Source organism: Tachyglossus aculeatus, chromosome 1 (genome assembly GCF_015852505.1).
Source record: "Tachyglossus aculeatus isolate mTacAcu1 chromosome 1, mTacAcu1.pri, whole genome shotgun sequence".
Lineage (NCBI taxonomy): Eukaryota > Metazoa > Chordata > Mammalia > Monotremata > Tachyglossidae > Tachyglossus > Tachyglossus aculeatus.
This window is the reverse complement of record NC_052066.1, coordinates 3355450-3379543: the sequence shown is the minus strand read 5'-3', so window position 1 is coordinate 3379543 and position 24094 is coordinate 3355450. Positions and strand designations below refer to the sequence as shown.

Below are 24094 nucleotides of genomic sequence, written 5' to 3'. Positions count from 1 at the left end.
TACCACAGCGCTTAGAACAGTGCTTTGCACATAGTAAGTGCTTAACAAATACCATCATTATTATTATTATTATTATTATTATATGAGAAGCACTGTTCTAAGCGCTAGGGTGGATACAAGATTCATTCATTCATTCATTCAATCGTATTTATTGAGCGCTTACTGTGTGCAGAGCACTGGACTAAGCACTCGGGAAGTCCAAGTTGGCAACATATAGAGACGGTCCCTACCCAACAGCGGGCTCACAGTCTAGAAGACGATCAATTTGTCCCACGCGGGGCTCACAAAATCCCCATTTTGGGGACCCGCCTGTAGAAGCAGCGTGGCTCAGTGGAAAGAGCCCGGGCTTTGGAGTCGGGGGTCATGGGTTCGAATCCCAGCTCCCCCACATGTCTGCTGTGTGACCTGGGGCTAATCACTTCCCTTCTCCGGGCCTCAGTTCCCTCATCTGGAAAATGGGGATGAAGACGGTGAGCCCCCCGTGGGACGAACTGATCACCTTGTATCCCCCCCAGCGCTTAGAACAGTGCTTTGCACATAGTAAGCGCTTAACAAATGCCATTATTATTTTTCCAAATGAGGGAACCGAGGCACAGAGACTTGCCCCAAGTCACCCAGCTGACAAGTGGCGGAGCCGGGATTCGAACCCATGACCTCTGAATCCAAAGCCCGGGCTCTTTCCACTGAGCCACGAACCGCCTCCAAAGCTCCCCGACCGTCACTGATCTGGAGAGGAAGTGGCCTCGCTCCGCCGACTCGTCTCTGTGGATTTATTTTTCTCGACTGCACTTCCCAAGCGCTTAGTACAGTGCTCTGCACACAGTAAGCGCTCAATAAATACGATTGGATGGATGAACGGATGAATTCATCGAGCAGAATAAAGGAGCTCACTTGGGGTTCGGAGCGGGGCCGGCTTGGGGATCTCCATCACCACGACGAAACGGGGTTCGCTTTGTAGTTCTTGTAATCTTCGCCACAGAAGAACGCTATTTCCGTTTCGTTGGCTGGAAAGGGAAAGATAGTCTATTTATTTTGTTAATGATGTGCGCCAACCTGTACTTCCCAAGCGCTTAGTCCAGTGCTCTGCACACAGTAGGCGCTCAATAAGTGCGACTGAATGAATGAATGAATTTAGCTTCAATAATAATAATGATGATGGCATTTATTAAGCGCTTACTATGTGCAAAGCACCTTTCTAAGCGCTGGGGAGGTTACAGGGTGATCAGGTTGTCCCACGGGGGGCTCACAGTCTTCATCCCCGTTTGACAGATGAGGGAACTGAGGCCCAGAGAAGTGAAGTGACTGGCCCAAAGTCACACAGCTGGCAAGTGGCGGAGCCAGGTTCGAACCGGTGACCTCTGACTCCAAAGCCTGCGCTCTTTCCACTGAGCCACGCTGCTTCTCTTCATAAATAATTATTTATTAATTAATCTAAATAATTCTATTTATTCTGACGACTTGACACCTGTCCACATGTTTTGTTTAGTTGTCTGCCTCCCCCTTCTAGACTATGAGCCCGTTGTTGGGTAGGGACAGTCTCTATATGTTGCCCACTTGTACTTCCCAAGCGCTTAGTACAGTGCTCTGCACACAGTAAGCGCTCAATAAGTACGATTGAATGAATGAGTGAATTTAGCTTTAATTCTATTTATTCTGACAACTTGACACCTGTCCACACGTTTTGTTTTGTCGTCCGTCTCCCCCTTCTAGACTGTGAGCCCGTTGTTGGGGAGGGACCGTCTCTAGATGTTGCCGACTTGGACTTCCCAAGAGCTTAGTACAGTGCTCTGCACACAGTAAGCGCTCAATAAATATGAGGAATGAATGAATGAATGTATGTTTGTATGTATTTATTACTCTGTTTATTTTATTTGTACATATTTATTCTATTAATACGTTTTGTTTTGTTGTCTGTCTCCCCCTTCTAGACTGTGAGCCCGTTGTTGAGTTGGGACCGTCTTTATATGTTGCCCACTTGTACTTCCCAAGCGCTTAGAACAGTGCTCTGCACACAGTAAGAGCTCAATAAATACGATTGAATGAATGAATGTATGTTTGTATTTATTACTCTATTTATTTATTTTATTTTGTTAATACATTTTGTTTTGTTGTCCGTCTCCCCCTTCTAGCCTGTGAGCCCACTGTTGGGTAGGGACCGTCTCTAGATGTTGCCAACTTGGACTTCCCAAGTGCTTAGTCCAGTGCTCTGCACACAGTAAGCGCTCAAGAAATACGATTGAATGAATGAATGAATGTATGTTTGTACGTATTTATTACTCTATTTATTTCATTTGTACATATTTATTCTATTTATTTTATTAATATATTTTGTTTTGTTGTCTGTCTCCCCCTTCAAGACTGTGAGCCCATTGTTGGGTAGGGACCCTCTCTATATGTTCCCGACTTGTACTATCCCAAGCGCTTAGTACAGTGCTCTGCACACAGTAAGTGCTCAATAAATACTATTGAATGAGTGAATGAATGTATGTTTGTACGTATTTATTACTTTATTTATTTATTTTATTTGTACATATTTATTCTATTTTGTTAATACATTTTGTTTTGTTGCCTGTCTCCTCCTTCTAGACGGTGAGCCTGTTGTTGGGTAGGGACCGTCTTCATATGTTGCCCACTTGTACTTCCCAAGCGCTTAGAACAGTGCTCTGCACACAGTAAGAGCTCAATAAATACGATTGAATGAATGAATATATGTTTGTATTTATTACTCTATTTATTTTATTTTGTTAATACATTTTGTTTTGTTGTCCGTCTCCCCCTTCTAGCCTGTGAGCCCGCTGTTGGGTAGGGACCGTCTGTAGATGTTGTCCACTTGGACTTCCCAAGCGCTTAGAACAGTGCTCTGCACACAGTAAGTGCTCAATAAATACGATTGAATGAATGAATGTATGTTTGTACATATTTATCACTCTATTTTATTTGTACATATTTATTCTATTTATTTTATTTTGTTAATACATTTTGTTTTGTTGTCTGTCTCCCCCTTCTAGCCTGTGAGCCCGCTATTGTGTAGGGACCGTCTCTATATGCTGCCAACTTGTACTTCCCAAGCGCTTAGTCCAGTGCTCTGCACACAGTAAGCGCTCAATAATACGACTGAATGAATGAATGTTTTGTTTTGTTGTCTGTCTCCCCCTTCTAGACTGTGAGCCCGCTATTGGGTAGGGACCGTTTCTATACGTTGCCAACTTGTACTTCCCAAGCGCTTAGTACAGTGCTCTGCACACAGTAAGCGCTCAATAAATACGATTGAATGAATGAATGTTTTGTTTGGTTGTCTGTCTCCCCCTTCTAGACTGGGAGCCGGTTGTTGGGTAGGGACCGTCTCTAGATGTTGCCGACTTGTACTTCCCAAGCGCTTAGTACAGTACCCTGCACACAGGAAGTGCTCAATAAATACGATTGAATGAATGAATGAATGAAAATTTTCACCCGGAAGCGGGGGGTGGGGTGGGGGTGAAAAAAAGCCCCTCGGGTTGTCGCCTCTGGGACTCTGAATTATGAGGAATCCAGAAGGGGAACACACTTTCGATCAATCAATCAATCAATAATAATAATTAATATCAATAATCAATATTAATAATCAATAATAATAATGGTATTTGTTGAGCGGTTACTATGTGCCAAGCACTGTTCTAAGCGCTGGGGTAGATACAAGGTCATCAGGTTGTCCCACTTAATCCCCATTTTGCAGATGGGGTCACTGAGGCCCAGCGAAGTGAAGCGAGAAGTAGCATGGCGTAGTGGATAGAGAACGGTCCTGGGGGTCATGGGTTCTAATCCCGGCTCCACCATTTGGGTGCTGGGTGACCTTGGGCAAGTCACTTCACTTCTCTGGGCCTCAGTTCCCTCATCTGTACAATGGGGATTGAGACCCTGAGCCCCACGTGGGACAGGGACTGGGTCCGACCCCATTTAATAATGGCATTTGTTAAGCGCTTACTATGTGCAAAGCACTGTTCTAAGCACCTGGGGGGGATATGTTTGTACATATTTATTACTCTATTTATTTATTTATTTTACTTGTACATATCTATTCTATTTATTTTATTTTGTTAGTACGTTTGGTTTTGTTCTCTGTCTCCCCCTTTTAGACTGTGAGCCCACTGTTGGGTAGGGACCGTCTCTATAGGTTGCCAACTTGGACTTCCCAAGCGCTTAGTAAAGTGCTCTGAACAAGGTAAGCGCTCAATAAATACAATTGATTGATTGATTGATTGATCTACCCCAGCGCTTAGAACAGTGCCAGCACACAGCAAGCACTTAATAAATAATAATAATAATAATAATAATGGCATTTGTTAAGCGCTTACTACGTGCAAAGCACTGTTCTAAGCGCTGGGGGGGATACAATTAGATCAAGTTGTCCCACACGGGGCTCACAGTTTTAATACCCATTTTACAGATGAGGTAACTGAGGCTCAGAGAAGTTAAGTGATTTGCCCAAGGTCACACAGCAGATATGTGGCAGAACCGGCATTCGAACCCATGACCTCTGACTCCAAAGTCCGGGCTCTTTCCATTGAGCCACGCTGCTTCTCCAATAAATATAAGAAATACCGCCAAGGTGATCAGTTCACCTCCCGGCAATACAGACGGGCGTTTAGGATATCCCCAAATCCCTTCTCTGCCTCCTGTGTTCTCTTTTCCGAGGCCCCGGAATAACGCACAAGGGTTTTCGAGTCGGCTGTCCGGGTACTGAGCGGGACAGGAGAAAAAAGGGAAAAGAGGAGCCTTTCTTTTCTCCCTCCCTCTCCCGGGATTAGCCGGTAGGAACGATCATTCCACACTTAGAGGATCAGTGGAATATTTTCCCGATCTCTTTACATTCTCCCTCATGACCCATCGGAGCGTGCGTCTCGGGAAGTTAATTTCGGGCCCGCGCCGATGGTTAATTCATGAATCCGGGATGTGAGGGCCCTGCAGATGGGATTCGAACCCATGACCTCTGGCTCCAAAGTCCGGGCTCTTTCCACTGAGCCACGCTGCTTCTCTAATAAATATAAGAAATACCGCCAAGGTGATCGGTTCACCTCCCGGCAATACAGACGGGCGTTTAGGATATTCCCAAATCCCTTCTCTGCCTTCTGTGCTCTCTTTTCCGAGGCCCCGGAATAACACACGAGGGTTTTCGAGTCGGCTCTCCGGGTATTGAGAGGGAAAGGAGAAAAAAGGGAAAAGAGGAGCCTTTCTTTTTCCCCTTCCTCTCCCGGGATTAGCCTGTAGGAACGATCATTCCACACTTCAAGGATCAGTGGAATATTTTCCCGATCTCTTTACATTCTCCCTCATGACCCATCGGAGCGTGCGTCTCGGGAAGTTAATTTCGGGCCCGCGCCGATGGTTAATTCATGAATCCGGGATGTGAGGGCCCTGCAGATGGGATTCGAACCCATGACCTCGGGCTCCAAAGTCCGGGCTCTTTCCACTGAGCCACGCTGCTTCCCTAATAAATATAATAAATACTGCCAAGGTGATCGGTTCACCACCGGGTAATACAGACGGGTGTTTAGGATATTCCCAAATCCCTTCTCTGCCTCCTGTGTTCTCTTTTCCGAGGCCCCAGAATAACGCACGAGGGTTTTCGAGTCGGCTTTCCGGGTACTGAGTGGGAAAGGAGAAAAAAGGGAAAAGAGGAGCCTTTCTTTTCCCCCTTCCTCCCCCGGGATTAGCCTGTAGGAACGATTATTCCCCACTTAGAGGATCAGTGGAATATTTTCCCGATCTCTTTACATTCTCCCTCATGACCCATCGGAGCGTGCGTCTCGGGAAGTTAATTTCGGGCCCGCGCCGATGGATAATTCATGAGTCCGGGATGTGAGGGCCCTGCAGATGGGATTCAAAGGCCCCTAATTATTCACCGGGGGTTCGGCTTGGGGAAGGGTGGGGGGCGCGGGCCCGCCCCCCGAACTTCCCGGGTCAAGGATTCATCCTCGGAAGCCCGCCGTGGCACGAAGGAGGGTCGCCGGGAGTCGCAGAGGGGTCGTCACGTCACTGGCGAGACGTGGCGATTCCGCGTGATGATAATAATAATCATTATCATCATCATCATCATCAATCGTATTTATTGAGCGCTTACGGTGTGCAGAGCACTGGACTAAGCGCTTGGGAAGTCCAAGTTGGCAACACAGAGAGACGGTCCCTACCTGATGGTGGGCTCACAGTCTAAAAGGGGGAGACAGAGAACAAAACCAAACATACTAACAAAATAAAATAAGTAGAATGGATAAGTACAAGTAAAATAAATAAATAGAGTAATAAATATGTACAAACATATAGACATATATACAGGTGGCGTGGGGAAGGGAAGGAGGTAAGATGGGGGGATGATATGTAATATATTATATTATTTATATAATATAATATTATTATTATAAGCGCTGGGGAGGTTACAAGGTGATCAGGTTGTCCCACGGGGGGGCTCACAGTCTTCATCCCCATTTGACAGGTGAGGTCACTGAGGCCCAGAGAAGTGAAGTGACTTGCCCAAAGTCACACAGCTGGCAATTGGCGGAGCCGGGATTTGAACCCACGACCTCTGACTCCAATTATATATTATATAATATATTATAGTGATTATAATATAATATTATTCTAATTATTATTAATTATACTAATATAATTATGATATAATAATGATCATTATAATAATGGCATTTATTAAGCACTTACTATGTGCCAAGCACTGTTCTAAGCGCTGGGGAGGTTACAAGGTGATCGGGTTGTCCCACGGGGGCTTCACAGTCTTAATCCCCATTTTACAGATGAGGGAACTGAGGCCCCGAGAAGTGAAGTGACTTGCCCAAAGTCACCCAGCTGACAAGTGGCGGAGCCGCTATTTGAACCCATGACCTCTGACTCCAAAGCCCGGGCTCTTTCCACTGAGCCACGCTGCTTCTCTAATAATAATAATAATAATGGTGGTATTTGTTAAGCACTTCCCTGCTTCCGCTTCCCTGCTGTGTGACCTTGGGCAAGTCACTTCACTTCCCTGGGCCTCGGTTCCCTCAGCCGTTAATAATAATGACGGTATTTGTTAAGCGCTTACTATGTGCAAACCACTGTTCTAAGCGCTGGGGAGGTTACAAGGTGACTGTGAGCCCGCTGTTGGGTAGGGACCGTCTCTGTATGTTGCCAACTTGTACTTCCCAAGCGCTTAGTCCAGTGCTCTGCACACGGTAAGCGCTCAATAAATACGATTGAATGAATGAATGAATGAATGAATGAATGAATGTCCCACAGGGGGCTCACAGTCTTCAGCCCCATTTTCCAGGTGAGGTCACAGAGGCACTGAGAAATTAAGTGACTTGCCCAAAGTCACACAGCTGACAGTTGGCGGAGCCGGGATTTGAACCCATGACCTCTGACTCCAAAGCCCGGGCTCTAAGCCCTCCCTGATTGCGCCCTCCTCTCCCCTTCTCCCACTCCCTTCCGCGCCGCTCAGAACAGTGCTTTGCGCATAGTAAGCGCTTAATAAATGCCATTATTATGATTATTATATAGATCTGTCATTTATTTATCTGTTTATTTATTCAATCATATTTATTGTTAAGCGCTTCCTATGTGCCAGGCACTGTACCGAGCACTGAGCCATTACTATTATTATTATATAGATCTGTCATTTATTTATCTGTTAATTTATTTATTCAATCATATTTATTGTTAAGCGCTTCCTATGTGCCAGGCACTGTACCGAGCACTGAGCCATTACTATTATTATTATATTGATCTGTCATTTATTTATCTGTTAATTTATTTATTCAATCGTATTTATTGTTAAGCACGTCCTATGTGCCAGGCACTGTACCGAGCACTGAGCCATTACTATTATTATTATATTGATCTGTCATTTATTTATCTGTTAATTTATTTATTCAATCGTATTCATTGTTAAGCGCTTCCTATGTGCCAGGCACTGTACCGAGCACTGAGCCATTACTATTATTATTATATTGATCTGTCATTTATTTATCTGTTAAATTATTTATTCAATCGTATTTATTAAGCGCTTCCTATGTGCCAGGCACTGTACCGAGCACTGAGCCATTACTATTATTATTATATAGATCTGTCATTTATTTATCTGTTAATTTATTTATTCAATCGTATTCATTGTTAAGCGCTTACTATGTGCCAGGCACTGTACTGAGCACCGGGGTGGATTCAAGTAAATCGGGTTGGACACAGTTCCTGTCCCATGGGGGGCTCAGAGAAGCAACGTGGCTCAGTGGAAAGAGCCCGGCCTTGGGAGTCAGAGGTTGTGGGTTCGAATCCCGGCTCTGCCACTTGTCAGCTGTGGGACTTTGGGCAAGTCACTTCACTTGTACATATTTATCCTATTTATTTTATTTTGTTAGTATGTTTTGTTTTGTTGTCCGTCTCCCCCTTCTAGATTGCGAGCCCGCTGTGGGTAAGGACCGTCTCTCTATGTTGCCAACTTGGACTTCCCGAGCGCTTAGTACAGTGCTCTGCACACAGTAAGCGCTCAATCAATACGACTGAATGAACCTGATTACCTTGGATCTCCCCCAGCGCTAAGAACAGTGCTTGGCACATAGGAAGCGCTTAACAACCTGTATATATGTTTGTACGTATTTATTACTCTATTTATTTATTTATTTTACTTGTACATATTTATTTTGTTAATATGTTTCGTTTTGTTGTCTGTCTCCCCCTTCTAGACTGTGAGCCCGCTGTGGCTAAGGACCGTCTCTATATGTTGCCAATTTGTACTTCCCAAGCGCTTAGTACAGTGCTCTGCACAGTAAGCGCTCAATAAATACGACTGAATGAACCTGATTACCTTGGATCTCCCCCAGCGCTCAGAACAGTGCTTGGCACATAGTAAGCGCTTAACAACCTGTATATATGTTTGCACGTATTTATTACTCTATTTGTTTATTTATTTTACCTGTACATATTTATTCTATTTAGTTTGTTAATATGTTTCGTTTTGTTCTCTGTCTCCCCCTTCTAGACTGTGAGCCCGCTGTCGGGCAGGGACCGTCTCTAGATGTTGCCGACTTGTACTTCCCAAGCGCTTAGTCCAGTGCTCTGCACACAGGAAGCGCTCAATAAATACGATTGATTGACTGATTGAATGAATGAACAAATACCATAATAATAAAAATTATTATTATTGCATTACCCTCTCCCGAGTGCTTAGTACAGTGCTTTGCACACAGTAAGCGCTCAATGAAGACGGTTCATTCATTCAGGCATTGAATCGTCTTTATTGAGCGCTTACTGTGTGCAGAGCACCGTACCAAGCGCTTGGGAAGTCCAAGTCGGCAACATAGACGGTCCCTACCCGACAGTGGGTTCACAGTCTATCAATCAATCAATCATATTTATTGAGCGCTTACTGTGTGCAGAGCACTGTACTAAGCACTTGGGAAGTACAAATTGGCAAAATATAGAGACAGTCCCGACCCAACAGTGGGCTCACAGTCTAAAAGGGGGAGACGGAGAACAAAACCAAACAGACTAACAAAATAAAATAAATAGAACGAATGAATGAGGGCTGGGTCTTGGGGGAAAGGTGGGCCAGCCGGGATTCATTCATTCATTCATTCAATCGTATTTATTGAGCGCTTACTGTGTGCAGAGATCTGGGGGAGAAGGCGGATGGGCTGGGATCTTCCCAGCCGGTCCTGTTGTTTTCCTGAAGCCAACACAGTCTTCTGGACCGCGAGCCCGCTGTTGGGTAGGGACCGTCTCTATATGTTGCCAATTTGGACTTCCCAAGCGCTTAGTACAGTGCTCTGCGCACAGTAAGCGCTCAATAAATACGATTGATGATGATGATGATGACCCACCCACTCATCGCCACACGGTCCGGTTTCAAACGCCAGGGACCCCTCTGGACTGTCAGCTCGCTGTGGGCAGGGGATGTGCCTGTTTATTGTTAATAAAGTTGGCATTTGTTAAGCGCTTACTATGTGCCAAGCACTGCTCTAAGCGCCGGGGTTGACACAAGGTCATCAGGTTGCCCCACGTGGGGCTCACGGTCTTTATCCCCATTTCACAGATGAGGGGACTGAGGCCCGGTTGTACGTATTTATTACTCTATTTATTTATTTATTTTACTCTATTTATTTTATGTCTCTATGTGTTGCCAATTGGTACTTCCCAAGCGCTTAGTACAGTGCTCTGCACATAGTAAGTGCTCAATAAATACGATTGATGATGATGATGATGATGATGACCCACCCACTCATCGCCACACGGTCCGGTTTCAAACTCCAGGGACCCCTCTGGACTGTCAGCTCGCTGTGGGCAGGGGATGTGCCTGTTTATTGTTAATAATGTTGGAATTTGTTAAGCGCTTACTATGTGCCAAGCACTGTTCTAAGCGCCGGGGTTGACACAAGGTCATCAGGTTGCCCCACGTGGGGCTCACGGTCTTCATCCCCATTTCACAGATGAGGGGACTGAGGCCCGGTTGTACGTATTTATTACTCTATTTATTTATTTATTTTACTCTATTTATTTATTTTACGTCTCTATGTGTTGCCAATTTGTACTTCCCAACCGCTTAGTACAGTGCTCTGCACATAGTAAGCGCTCAATAAATACGATTGATGATGATGATGATGATGATGACCCACCCACTCATCGCCACACGGTCCGGTTTCAAACGCCAGTGACCCCTCTGGACCGTCAGATCGCTGTGGGCAGGGGATGTGCTTGTTTATTGTTATAAATGTTGGCATTTGTTAAGCGCTTACTATGTGCCAAGCACTGTTCTAAGCGCCGGGGTTGACACAAGGTCATCAGGTTGCCCCACGTGGGGCTCACGGTCTTTATCCCCATTTCACAGATGAGGGGACTGAGGCCCGGTTGTACATATTTATTACTCTATTTATTTATTTATTTATTTTACTTGTCCATATCTATCCTATTTATTTTATTTTGTTAGTATCTTTGGTTTTGTTCTCTGTCTCCCCCTTTTAGACTGTGAGCCCACTGTTGGGTAGGGACCATCTCTATATGTTGCCAATTTGTACTTCCCAAGCGCTTAGTACAGTGCTCTGCGCACAGTAAGCGCTCAATAAATACGATTGATGATGATGATGACCCACCCACTCATCGCCACACGGTCCGGTTTCAAACTCCAGGGACCCCTCTGGACTGTCAGCTCGTTGTGGGCAGGGGATGTGCCTGTTTATTGTTAATAATGTTGGCATTTGTTAAGCGCTTACTATGTGCCAAGCACTGCTCTAAGCGCCGGGGTTGACACAAGGTCATCAGGTTGCCCCACGTGGGGCTCACGGTCTTCATCCCCATTTCACAGATGAGGGGACTGAGGCCCGGTTGTACGTATTTATTACTCTATTTATTTATTTATTTTACTCTATTTATTTATTTTACGTCTCTATGTGTTGCCAATTTGTACTTCCCAACCGCTTAGTACAGTGCTCTGCACATAGTAAGCGCTCAATAAATACGATTGATGATGATGATGATGATGATGACCCACCCACTCATCGCCACACGGTCCGGTTTCAAACGCCAGTGACCCCTCTGGACCGTCAGATCGCTGTGGGCAGGGGATGTGCCTGTTTATTGTTATAAATGTTGGCATTTGTTAAGCGCTTACTATGTGCCAAGCACTGTTCTAAGCGCCGGGGTTGACACAAGGTCATCAGGTTGCCCCACGTGGGGCTCACGGTCTTTATCCCCATTTCACAGATGAGGGGACTGAGGCCCGGTTGTACATATTTATTACTCTATTTATTTATTTATTTATTTTACTTGTCCATATCTATCCTATTTATTTTATTTTGTTAGTATCTTTGGTTTTGTTCTCTGTCTCCCCCTTTTAGACTGTGAGCCCACTGTTGGGTAGGGACCATCTCTATATGTTGCCAATTTGGACTTCCCAAGCGCTTAGTACAGTGCTCTGCGCACAGTAAGCGCTCAATAAATACGATTGATGATGATGATGACCCACCCACTCATCGCCACACGGTCCGGTTTCAAACTCCAGGGACCCCTCTGGACTGTCAGCTCGTTGTGGGCAGGGGATGTGCCTGTTTATTGTTAATAATGTTGGCATTTGTTAAGCGCTTACTATGTGCCAAGCACTGCTCTAAGCGCCGGGGTTGACACAAGGTCATCAGGTTGCCCCACGTGGGGCTCACGGTCTTCATCCCCATTTCACAGATGAGGGGACTGAGGCCCGGTTGTACGTATTTATTACTCTATTTATTTATTTATTTTACTCTATTTATTTATTTTACGTCTCTATGTGTTGCCAATTTGTACTTCCCAACCGCTTAGTACAGTGCTCTGCACACAGTAAGCGCTCAATAAATACGATTGATGGTGATGATGATGATGATGACCCACCCACTCATCGCCACACGGTCCGGTTTCAAACTCCAGGGACCCCTCTGGACTGTCAGCTCGCTGTGGGCAGGGGATGTGCCTGTTTATTGTTAATAATGTTGGCATTTGTTAAGCGCTTACTATGTGCCAAGCACTGTTCTAAGCGCCGGGGTTGACACAAGGTCATCAGGTTGACCCACGTGGGGCTCACGGTCTTCATCCCCATTTCACAGATGAGGGAACTGAGGCGCGGTTGTACGTATTTATTACTCTATTTATTTATTTATTTATTTATTTTACTTGTCCATATCTATCCTATTTATTTTATTTTGTTAGTATCTTTGGTTTTGTTCTCTGTCTCCCCCTTTTAGACTGTGAGCCCACTATTGGGTAGGGACCGTCTCTAGATGTTGCCAACTTGCACTTCCCAAGCGCTTAGTACAGTGCTCTGCGCACAATAAGCGCTCAATAAATACGATTGATGATGATGATGATGATGATGAACCACCCACTCATCGCCACACGGTCCGGTTTCAAACGCCAGTGACCCCTCTGGACTGTCAGCTCGTTGTGGGCAGGGGATGTGCCTGTTTATTGTTAATAATGTTGGCATTTGTTAAGCGCTTACTATGTGCCAAGCACTGCTCTAAGCGCCGGGGTTGACACAAGGTCATCAGGTTGCCCCAAGTGGGGCTCACGGTCTTCATCCCCATTTCACAGATGAGGGAACTGAGGCCCGGTTGTACGTATTTATTACTCTATTTATTTATTTATTTATTTTACTCTATTTATTTTATGTCTCTATGTGTTGCCAATTTGTACTTCCCAAGCGCTTAGTACAGTGCTCTGCACATAGTAAGCACTCAATAAATACGATTGATGATGATGATTTTACTTGTCCATATCTATCCTATTTATTTTATTTTGTTAGTATGCTTGGTTTTGTTCTCTGTCTCCCCCTTTTCGACTGTGAGCCCGCTGTTGGGTAGGGACCGTCTCTCTATGTTGCCAATTTGGACTTCCCAAGCGCTTAGTACAGTGCTCTGCACACAGTAAGCGCTCAATAAATACGATTGATGATGCTGCTGCTGATGAAGTGACTTGCCCAAGGTCACACGGCTGACGAGCGGCAGAGCCGGAATTCGAACCCACGACCTCTGACTCCCAAGCCCGGGCTCTTCCCACTGAGCCACTCTGCTTCTCATTGTTGTTGTGTTGTCATTCACTCATTCAATCGTATTTATTGAGCGCTTACTGTGTGCCGATTTGTACTTCCCAAGCGCTTAGTACAGTGCTCTGCACATAGTAAGCGCTCAATAAATACGATTGATTGATTGCTTGATTGCAGAGCAAGTCCTCTCCCAAGCGCGGAGTACAGTGCTCTGCACGCAGTAAGCGCTCACTAAGTACAACTAAATGAAGAAAGGATGAAGCCGCGTGGCTCAGTGGAAAGAGCCCGGGCTTTGGAGTCCGAGGTCATGGGTTCAAATCCCGGCTCCGCCACTTGTCAGCTGGGTGACTTTGGGCAAGTCTCTTTACTTCTCTGGGCCTCGGTTCCCTCATCTGGAAAATGGGGATGAAGACTGTGAGTCCCCCGTGGTACAACCTAATCACCTTGTAACCTCCCCAGCGCTTAGGACAGTGCTTGGCACGTAGTAAGCGCTTAACAAATGCCATCATTATTATTATATTAATAATTATAATAATTATAACATAAAATAATATATATAATATAATTATAATATGTTACATTATTGTATTCAGAAGCAGCGTGGCTCAGTGGATGGAGCCCGGGCTTTGGAGTCCGAGGTCATGGGTTCAAATCCCGGCTCCGCCACTTGTCAGCTGGGTGACTTTGGGCAAGTCACTTCTCTGGGCCTCATTTCCCTCATCCGGAAAATGGGGATGAAGACTGTGAGCCCCCCATGGGACAACCTGATCACCTTGTAACCTCCTCAGCGCTTAGAACAGTGCTTTGCACATAGTAAGCGCTTAATAAATGCCATTATTATGATTATTGTTATTATTATTATTGTTGTTATTATTATTATGATGATGATGATGATGATGATGATGATGATGATGATGAATGAACCCCTGGCTCCTCCCTCCCACTGATGACTGAATTCACCCAGCATGAGGGCATCCAGGCACTGGGCAGATTATTAGTCATTCAATCGTATTTATTGAGCACTTACTGTGTGCAGAACACTGTACTAAGCGCTTGGGAAGTTCAAGTTGGCAACATATTCATTCATTCAATCATATTTACTGAGCGCTTACTGTGTGCAGAGCACTGGACTAAGCGCTTGCGAAGTACAAGTTGGCAACATACAGTGACGGTCCCTACCCAACAATGGGTTTATGAGAAGCAGCGTGCCCTAGTGGGTAGAGCCCAGGCCTGGGAGCCAGAAGGTCCTGGGTTCTAATCCTGGCACTGTCACTGGTCTGCTGTGTGACCGTGGGTAAGTCACTTCACTTCTCTGGGCCTCAGTTCCCTCATCTGGAAAATGGGGATGGAGACTGTGAGCCCCCCGTGGGACAACCTGATCACCTGGTATCTACCCCAGCATTTAGAACAGCGCTTGGCACATAGTAAGTGCTTAACAGATGCCATCGTAATAATAATAGTAATTATTATTATTATACAGTACCTGTATACATGTATATATGTTTGTACGTATTTTATTACTCTATTTATTTTATTTGTACATATTTATTCTATCTATTTTATTAATATGTTTTGTCTGGTCGTCTGTCTCCCCCTTCTAGACTGTGAGCCCGCTTTTGGGTAGGGACCGTCTCCATATGTTGCCAACTTGTACTTTCCAAGCGCTTAGTACAGTGCTCTGCACACAGTAAGCGCTCAATAAATACGATTGAATGAATGAATATATTTGCACAGATTGATTACTCTATTTTTTTACTTGTCCGTATTTATCATTCTATTTATGTTGTTAATGGTGGGCATTCAGCTTTATCTCTATTTATTCTGATGACGTGACACCCGTCCACATGTTTTCTTTTGTTGTCCGTCTCCCCCTTCTAGACTGGGAGCCCGTTGTCGGGTAGGGACCGTCTCTATATGTTGCCGACTTGTACTTCCCAAGCGCTTAGTCCAGTGCTCTGTACACAGTAAGCGCTCAATAAATACGATCGAATGAATGAATGAATAAATATATTTGCACAGATTGATTACTCTATTTATTTTACTTGTCTGTATTTACCATTCTAATTATGTTGTTAATGATGTGCATTGAGCTCTATCTCTATTTATTCTATTTATTTATTCCCTTCCCCACAGCACCTGTATATATGTATATATGTTTGTACATATTTATTACTCTATTTATTTATTCATTTTACTTGTACATATCTATTCTATTTATTTTATTTTATTAGTATGTTTGGTTTTGTTGTCTGTCTCCCCCTTTTAGACTGTGAGCCCACCGTTGGGTAGGGACCGTCTCTATACGTTGCCAACTTGGACTTCCCAAGCGCTTAGTACAGTGCTCTGCACACAGTAAGCGCTCAATAAATACGATTGATGATGATGATGATGACGATGACTTGACACCCATCCACATGTTTTGTTTTGTTGTCTTTCTCCCACTTCTAGACCGCGAGCCCGTTGTCGGGTAGGGACCGTCTCTAGATGTTGCCAACTTGGACTTCCCAAGCGCTTAGTACAGCTGGAGAAGCAGCGTGGCTCAGTGAAAAGAGCCCGGGCTTTGGAGTCAGAGTTCATGGGTTCAAATCCCGGCTCCCCCGATTGTCAGCTGTGTGACTTTGGGCAAGTCACTTCACTTCTCTGTGCCTCAGTTCCCTCATCTGTCAAATGGGGGTTAAGACTGTGAGCCCCCTGTGGGACAACCTGATCACCTTGTAACCTCCCCAGTGCTTAGAACAGTGCTTTGCACATAGTAAGCGCTTAATAAATGCCATTAAAAAAAAAAGTCCTCTGTACACAGTAAGCGCTCAATAAATTTGGCCCTTAGAATTGTATTTAGTGAGAGCTTACTGTGTGCAGAGCACTGTACTAAGCTCTTGGGAAGTACAAGTTGGTAACATATAGAGACGGTCCCTACCCAACAGTGGGCTCCCAGTGCTTTGCACATAGTAAGCGCTTAATAAATGCCATTAAAAAAAAGTCCTCTGTTCACAGTAAGCGCTCAATAAATTCGGCACTTAAAATTATCATCATCATCATCAGCAACAATCATATTTACTGAGCGCTTACTGTGTGCAGAGCACTGTACTAAGCGCTTGGGAAGTACAAGTTGGCAACACATAGAGACGGTCCCTACCCAACAGTGGGCTCACAGTCTAAAAGGGGGAGACAGAGAACAAAACCAAACATACTAACAGAATAAAATAAATAGAATAGATAGGTACAAGTAAAATAAATAGAGTAATAAATCTGTACAAACATCTATCCATATATACAGGTGCTGTGGGGAAGGGAAGGAGGTAAGATGGGGGGATGGAGAGGGGGAGAGGAATTGTAGAATTGTATTTATTGAGCGCTTACTGTGTGCAGAGCACTGTACTAAGCGCTTGGGAAGTACAAGTTGGCAACATATAGAGATGGTCCCTACCCAACAGGGGGCTCCCAGTGCTTTGCACATAGTAAGCTCTTAATAAATGACAGTATTATTATTATTACTATTAATAAATACGATCGAATGAATGAATATCAATCGTATTTATTGAATATCATCATCATCAATCATATTTATTGAGCGCTTACTATGTGCAGAGCACTGTAGTAAGCGCTTGGGAAGTCCAACTTGGCAACATCTAGAGACGGTCCCTGCCCAACAGTGGGCTCACAGTCTAAAAGGGGGAGACAGAGAACAAAACCAAATGTACTGACAAAATAAAATAAATAGAATAGATAGGTACAAGTAAAATAAATAATAATAATAATAATGATAATAATAATAATAATAATGATGATGGCATTTGTTAAGCGCTTACTATGTGCAGAGCACTGTACTAAGCGCTTGGGAAGTACAAATTGGGAACATCTAGAGACGGTCCCGACCCGACGGTGGGCTCACAGTCTAAAAGGGGGAGACAGAGAACAAAACCAAACGTACTAACAAAATAAAATAAACAGAATAGATATGTACAAGTAAAATAAATAAATAAATAATAATAATAATAATAATGATGGCATTTGTTAAGCGCTTACTGGGTGCAGAGCACTGTATTAAGCGCTTGGGAAGTACAAATTGGCAACATCTAGAGACGGTCCCTCCCCAACAGTGGGCTCACAGTCTAAAAGGGGGAGACAGAGAACAAAACCAAACGTACTGACAAAATAAAATAAATAGAATAGATAGGCACAAGTAAAATAAATAAATAATAGTAATAATAATAATAATAATAATGATGGCATTTGTTAAGCGCTTACTATGTGCAGAGCACTGTACTAAGCGCTTGGGAAGTACAAATTGGCAACATCTAGAGCCGGTCCCTCCCCAACAGTGGGCTCACAGTCTAAAAGGGGGAGACAGAGAACAAAACCAAACGTACTGACAAAATAAAATAAATAGAATAGATATGTACAAGTAAAATAAATAAATAATAATAATAATAATAATAATAATAATAATAATAATAATGATGGCATTTGTTAAGCGCTTACTGTGTGCAGAGCACTGTACTAAGCGCTTGGGAAGTACAAATTGGCAACATCTAGAGCCGGTCCCTCCCCAACAGTGGGCTCACAGTCTAGAAGGGGGAGACAGAGAACAAAACCAAACGTACTGACAAAATAAAATAAATAGAATAGATAGGTACAAGCAAAATAAATAAATAAATAGAGTAATAATGAATATGCTTTCAATAAGGAATATGCTTTCAAATGGCCAGTCCCCCCAACCTGTCGCTCACCCACTCCGGCCGCCTCCAGCGTGCTGTCCTCCCTGAGTACCGGCCGGTCATCGTCGTCCAGGCTCAGCACCAGCTCGTTGGTCTGGGGGGGGACAGGAGCGGGGACAAGAATAATGATGGCATTTATTAAGCGCTTACTAGGTACAAATGATGAGGATGATGATGATGATGATGATGATGATAATAATAGTAATAATAATAATAATAATAATAATAATAATGGCATTTATTAAGCGCTTACTATGTGCAAAGCACTGTTCTAAGTGCTGGGGAGGTTACAAGGTGATCAGGTTGTCCCACGGATGATGATGATGGCATTTGTTAAGCGCTTACTGTGTGCAAAGCACTGTTCTAAGCGCTGGGGAGGTTACAAGGTGATCCTGTATATATGTATATATGCTTGTACATATTTATTACTCTATTTATTTATTTATTTTACTTGTACATATCTACATATACATACATATCTACTTGTACATATCTCGTACAGTGCCCTGCACATAGTAAGCACTCAATAAATACGATTGATGATATCTATTCTACTTATTTCATTTTGTTAGTATGTTTGGTTTTGTTCTCTGTCTCCCCCTTTTAGACTGTGAGCCCACTGTTGGGTAGGGACTGTCTCTATATGTTGCCAATTTGTACTTCCCAAGCGCTTAGTACAGTGCTCTGCACATAGTAAGTGCTCAATAAATACGATTGATGATGATGATGATGATATCTATTCTATTTATTTTATTTTGTTAGTATGTTTGGTTTTGTTCTCTGTCTCCCCCTTCTAGACTGTGAGCCCGTTGTTGGGTAGGGACCGTCTCTAGATGTTGCCAACTTGGACTTCCCAAGCGCTTAGTACAGTGCTCTGCACACAGTAAGCGCTCAATAAATACGATTGATGATGATGATATCTATTCTATTTATTTTATTTTGTTAGTACGTTTGGTTTTGTTCTCTGTCTCCCCCTTTTAGACTGTGAGCCCACTGTTGGGTAGGGACTGTCTATATGTTGCCAATTTGTACTTCCCAAGCGTTTAGTACAGTGCTCTGCACACAGTAAGCGCTCAATGAATACGATTGATGATGATGATGATGATGATCAGGTTGTCCCACGAGGGGCTCACAGTCTTCATCCCCATTTTCCAGATGAGGTCATTGAGGCCCAGAGAAGTGAAGTGACTTGCCCAAAGTCACACAGCTGACAATTGGCAGAGCCGGGATTTGAACCCATGACCTCTGACTCCAAAGCCCGGGCTCTTTCCGCCGAGCCACGCCGCTTCTCTAAAGCACTGTTCTAATAATACTAATAATAATGATGATGGCTTTAGAGAAGTGGCGTGGCTCGGTGGAAAGAGCCCGGGCTTGGGAGGTCAGAGGTCATGGGTTCAAATCCCGGCTCTGCCGCTTGTTGGCTGTGTGACTTTGGGCAAGTCACTTCACTTCTCTGGGCCTCAATCAATCAATCAATTGTATTTATTGAGCGCTTACTGTGTGCAGAGCACTGGACTAAGCGCTTGGGAAGTACAGGCTGGCAACTTAGAGACGGTCCCTACCCAACAGTGGGCTCACAGTCTACAAGGGGGAGACAGAGAACAAAACCAAACATATTAACAAAATCAAATAAATAGAATAGATATGTACAAGTAAAATAAATAAATAAATAGAGCAATAAATATGTACAAACATATATCCATATATACAGGGGCTGTGGGGAAGGGAAGGAGGTAAGATGGGGGGCTGGAGAGGGGGAGGGAGAGTGACCACATCTGGAAAATGGGGATGAAGACGGTGAGCCCTACAGTCATTCATTCATTCAATTGTATTTATTGAGCGCTTACTGTGTGCAGAGCACTGTACTAAGCGCTTGGGAAGTCCAAGTTGGCAACCTATAGAGATGGTCCCTACCCAACAGCGGGCTCACAGTCTAGAAGGGGGAGACAGAGAACAAAACCAAACATACTAACAAAATAAAATGAATAGAATAGTAAATATGTACAAGTAAAATAAAAAGAGTAATAAATCTGTACAAACAATATATACAGGCGCTGTAAGGGAGGGGAAGGAGGAGAGGAAATAGGGGGCTCAGTCTGGGAAGGTGTCCATCACGCTGCCCCCTCCCAAGCGCTTGCCCCAGCGCTCCGCACAGGGTAAGCGCTCAATAAATACCATGGATCGATTGGCCCGCGGTGACGGGGGGGAGGCCCGTGTCGGACGTACCTTTGATTTATGGGCCTGATGAATAATCTTCATCGTGTCTGAAAGAGAAAGGAGCTGTCTTAGTACACTTGGTCAAACCGCTCTGTCGGGTGGGTCGGAGGGTGGGTTTCAATCAATCAATCAATCGTATTTACTGAGCGCTTACTGTGTGCAGAGCACTGTACTAAGCGCTTGGGAAGTACAAATTGGCAACATAGAGAGACGGTCCCTACCCAACAGCGGGCTCACAGTCTAGAAGGGGGAGACGGACGACAAAACTGAGAACTGTGCTTGGCACATAGTAAGTGCTTAACAAACGCCATTATTATTATTATTATTATTATTCGTTCAATCAATCGTATTTACTGAGCGCTTACTGGCACATGGTAAGCACTTAACAACAATTAGAGAAGCGGCGTGGCTCAGTGGAAAAGAGCCCAGGCTTTGGAGTCAGAGGTCCTGGGTTCGAATCCCAGCTCCGCCACGTCTGCTGTGTGTGACCTTGGGCAAGTCATTTAACTTCTCTGAGCCTCGGTTCCCTCATCTGTAAAATGGGGATTAAGACTGTGAGCCCCACGTGGGACAGCCTGATCACTTTGTATCCCCCCCAGCGCTTAGAACAGTGCTTTGCACATAGTAAGCGCTTAACAAATGCCAACATTATTATTATTATTATTATTATTATTTGGAGTCAGAGGTCATGGGTTCAAATCCCCGCTCCCGCACTTGTCAGCTGGGTGGCTTTGGGCAAGTCACTTCACTTCTCTGGGCCTCAGTTCCCTCATCTGTAAAATGAGGATGAAGACTGTGAGCCCCATGTGGGACAACCTCATGACCTTGTATCCCCCCAGCGCTTAGAACAGTGCTTGGCACATAGTAAGCGCTTAATAAATGCCATCATAAAAAAAAATCTTAACAAAATAAAATAAATAGAATAGATACGTACAAGTAAAATAAATAGAGTGATAAATATGTACAAACATCTATCCATATATACAGGTGCTGTGGGGAAGGGAAGGAGGTAAGACGTGGGGGGGATGGAGAGGGGGAAGAGGGGGCTCAGTCTGGGAAGGCCTCCTGGAGGAGGTGAGCTCTCAGTAGGGACTTGACGCCTCTTGGTTTTGGGAAGGATGGGGAGATGGAGAGATCCAGCTGGATGGCACAGGGACGAGGGCTCATTCATTCATTCATTCATTCATTCATTCATTCAATCGTATTTATTGAGCGCTTACTGTTCCCTCATCTGTAAAATGGGGATGAAGACGGTGAGCCCCGCCACGGGGCAACCTGATCACCTTGTAACCTCCCCAGTGCTTACAACAGTGCTTTGCACACAGTAAGCATTCATTCATTGAATCGTATATATTGAGCGCTTACTGTGTGCAGAGCACTGTGCTAAGCGCTTGGGAAGTCCAAGTTGGCAAGATATAGAGACGGTCCCTACCCAACAGTGGGCTCACAGTCTAAAAGGGGGAGACAGAGAACAAAACCAAACCTACTAACAAAATAAAATAAATAGAATAAATATGTACAAATAAAATAAATAAATGATATATATAATATATAATATAATATATCATATTATAATATAATATATAAAATAATATATAAACTATATATATCTGTAATTTATCTGATTTATCCCCCTCCCAATCTTACCTCCTTCCCTTCCCCACAGCACCTGTATATATGTATACATGTTTGTACATATTTATTACTCTATTTATTTATTTATTTATCTTACTTGTACATATCTATTCTATTTATTTTATTTTGTTAGTATGTTTGGTTTTGTTCTCTGTCTCCCCCTTTTAGACTGTGAGCCCACTGTTGGGTAGGGACCGTCTCTAGATGTTGCCAACTTGGACTTCCCAAGCGCTTAGTTCAGTGCTCTGCACACAGTAAGCGCTCAATAAATATGATTGATTGATTGATCTGTTTATTCATTTTTTATATTAATGTTTCTCTCCCCCTCTAGACTGCGGGCTCACTGTGGGCAAGGAATGTGTCGATTTGTTGTTGTGTTGTCCTCTCCCAAGCGCTTAGTACAGTGTTCTGCACACAGTAAGCGCTCAATATGACTGATTGATTGATTGATCTGTTTATTCATTTTTTATATTAATGTTTCTCTCCCCCTCTAGACTGTGGGGCTCAGTGTGGGCAAGGAATGTGTCTATTTGTTGTTGTGTTGTCCTCTCCCAAGCGCTTAGTACAGTGTTCTGCACACAGTAAGCGCCCCATAAATATGACTGATTGATCTGTTTATTCATTTTTTATATTAATGTTTCTCTCCCCCTCTAGACTGTGGGCTCAGTGTGGGCAAGGAATGTGTCTATTTGTTGTTGTGTTGTCCTCTCCCAAGCGCTTAGTACAGTGCTCTGCACACAGTAAGCGCCCCGTAAATGATTGATTGATTGATCTGTTTATTCATTTTTTATATTAATGTTTCTCTCCCCCTCTAGACTGTGGGCTCAGTGTGGGCAAGGAATGTGTCTATTTGTTGTTGTGTTGTCCTCTCCCAAGCGCTTAGTACAGTGCTCTGCACACAGTAAGCGCCCCATAAATATGATTGAGTGAATGAACAGATGAATAAAGTATTACTCCTGCTGCTGTGAGCCAGCTTTCTCTATGGTGCTGAGAAATCCAACCACGGACCCTGAATCAATCAATCAATCAATCAATCGTATTTATTGAGCGCTTACTGTGTGCACAGCACACACAGTACAAATCCCAACGGAAAATTGGACACAGACAAGTTGTGTGGGGAAAAGCAGCGCAGCCTAAAGGAAAGAGCCCAGCCCTGGGAGTCGAAAGACCTGGGTTCTAATCCCGCTCTGCCAATCGCTTCCTGGGTGATCCTGGGCAAGTCACTTCCCTTCTCTGGGCCTCAGTTCCCTCGTCTGGAAAATGGGGATGAAGACGGTGAGCCCCCCGTGGGACAACCTGATCACCTTGTATCTACTCCAGCAATTAAAACAGTGCTTGACACATAATAAGTGTTTAATAAATACCATTTTTTTAAAAAAAAAAGAGAGAACGGCCCAAAGCTGTCATGACTGATGATGATGATGGTATTTGGTAAGCGCAGTGTGGCTCAGTGGAAAGAGCCCGGGCTTTGGGCTTTCAGAGGTCAGGGGTTCAAATCCCGGCTCTGCCGCTTGTCAGCTGTGTGACTTGGGGCAAGTCACTTCACTTCTCTGGGCCTCAGTTACCTCATCTGTAAAATGGGGATTAAGACTGTGAGCCCCGCCATGGGACAACCTGATCACCCTGTAACCTCCGCAGCGCTTAAAACAGTGCTTTGCACATAGTAAGCAATAATCAATAGCAATCATATAATCATATGATAATATGATTATCATAATCATAGTAATAATAATAGTAATAATCATAGTAATCAATAAATACGATTGATTGATAGTAAGCGCTTTATAAATGCCATTATTATTATTATTATTATTATTACTTACCTGGCACTCACCTCTTCCTGCGTAACAGATGCCGGAGGGAATTGCAGGTGGTTTGTTATGGTTATTATTGATAGAAATAAAAATAATAATAATAATAATAATAATGGTCTTTGTTTAGCGCTTACTAGGTGCCAGGCACTGTATTAAGCACTGGGGCAGACACCAGCAAATCAGATGGG

At 43.9% G+C, this 24094-nt stretch overlaps 1 long non-coding RNA gene across 1 annotated transcript; it reads right to left on the bottom strand.

The window, feature by feature from the left end:
- Window positions 1-675: 675 nt before the first annotated feature.
- LOC119924798 lies at window positions 676-20505 on the bottom strand. The gene is made up of 3 exons (XR_005449496.1): window positions 20467-20505; window positions 18253-18334; window positions 676-1004 (listed from the first exon to the last, which is right to left on the bottom strand). It is a non-coding gene; the product is annotated as an uncharacterized LOC119924798 (long non-coding RNA).
- Window positions 20506-24094: the final 3589 nt, after the last annotated feature.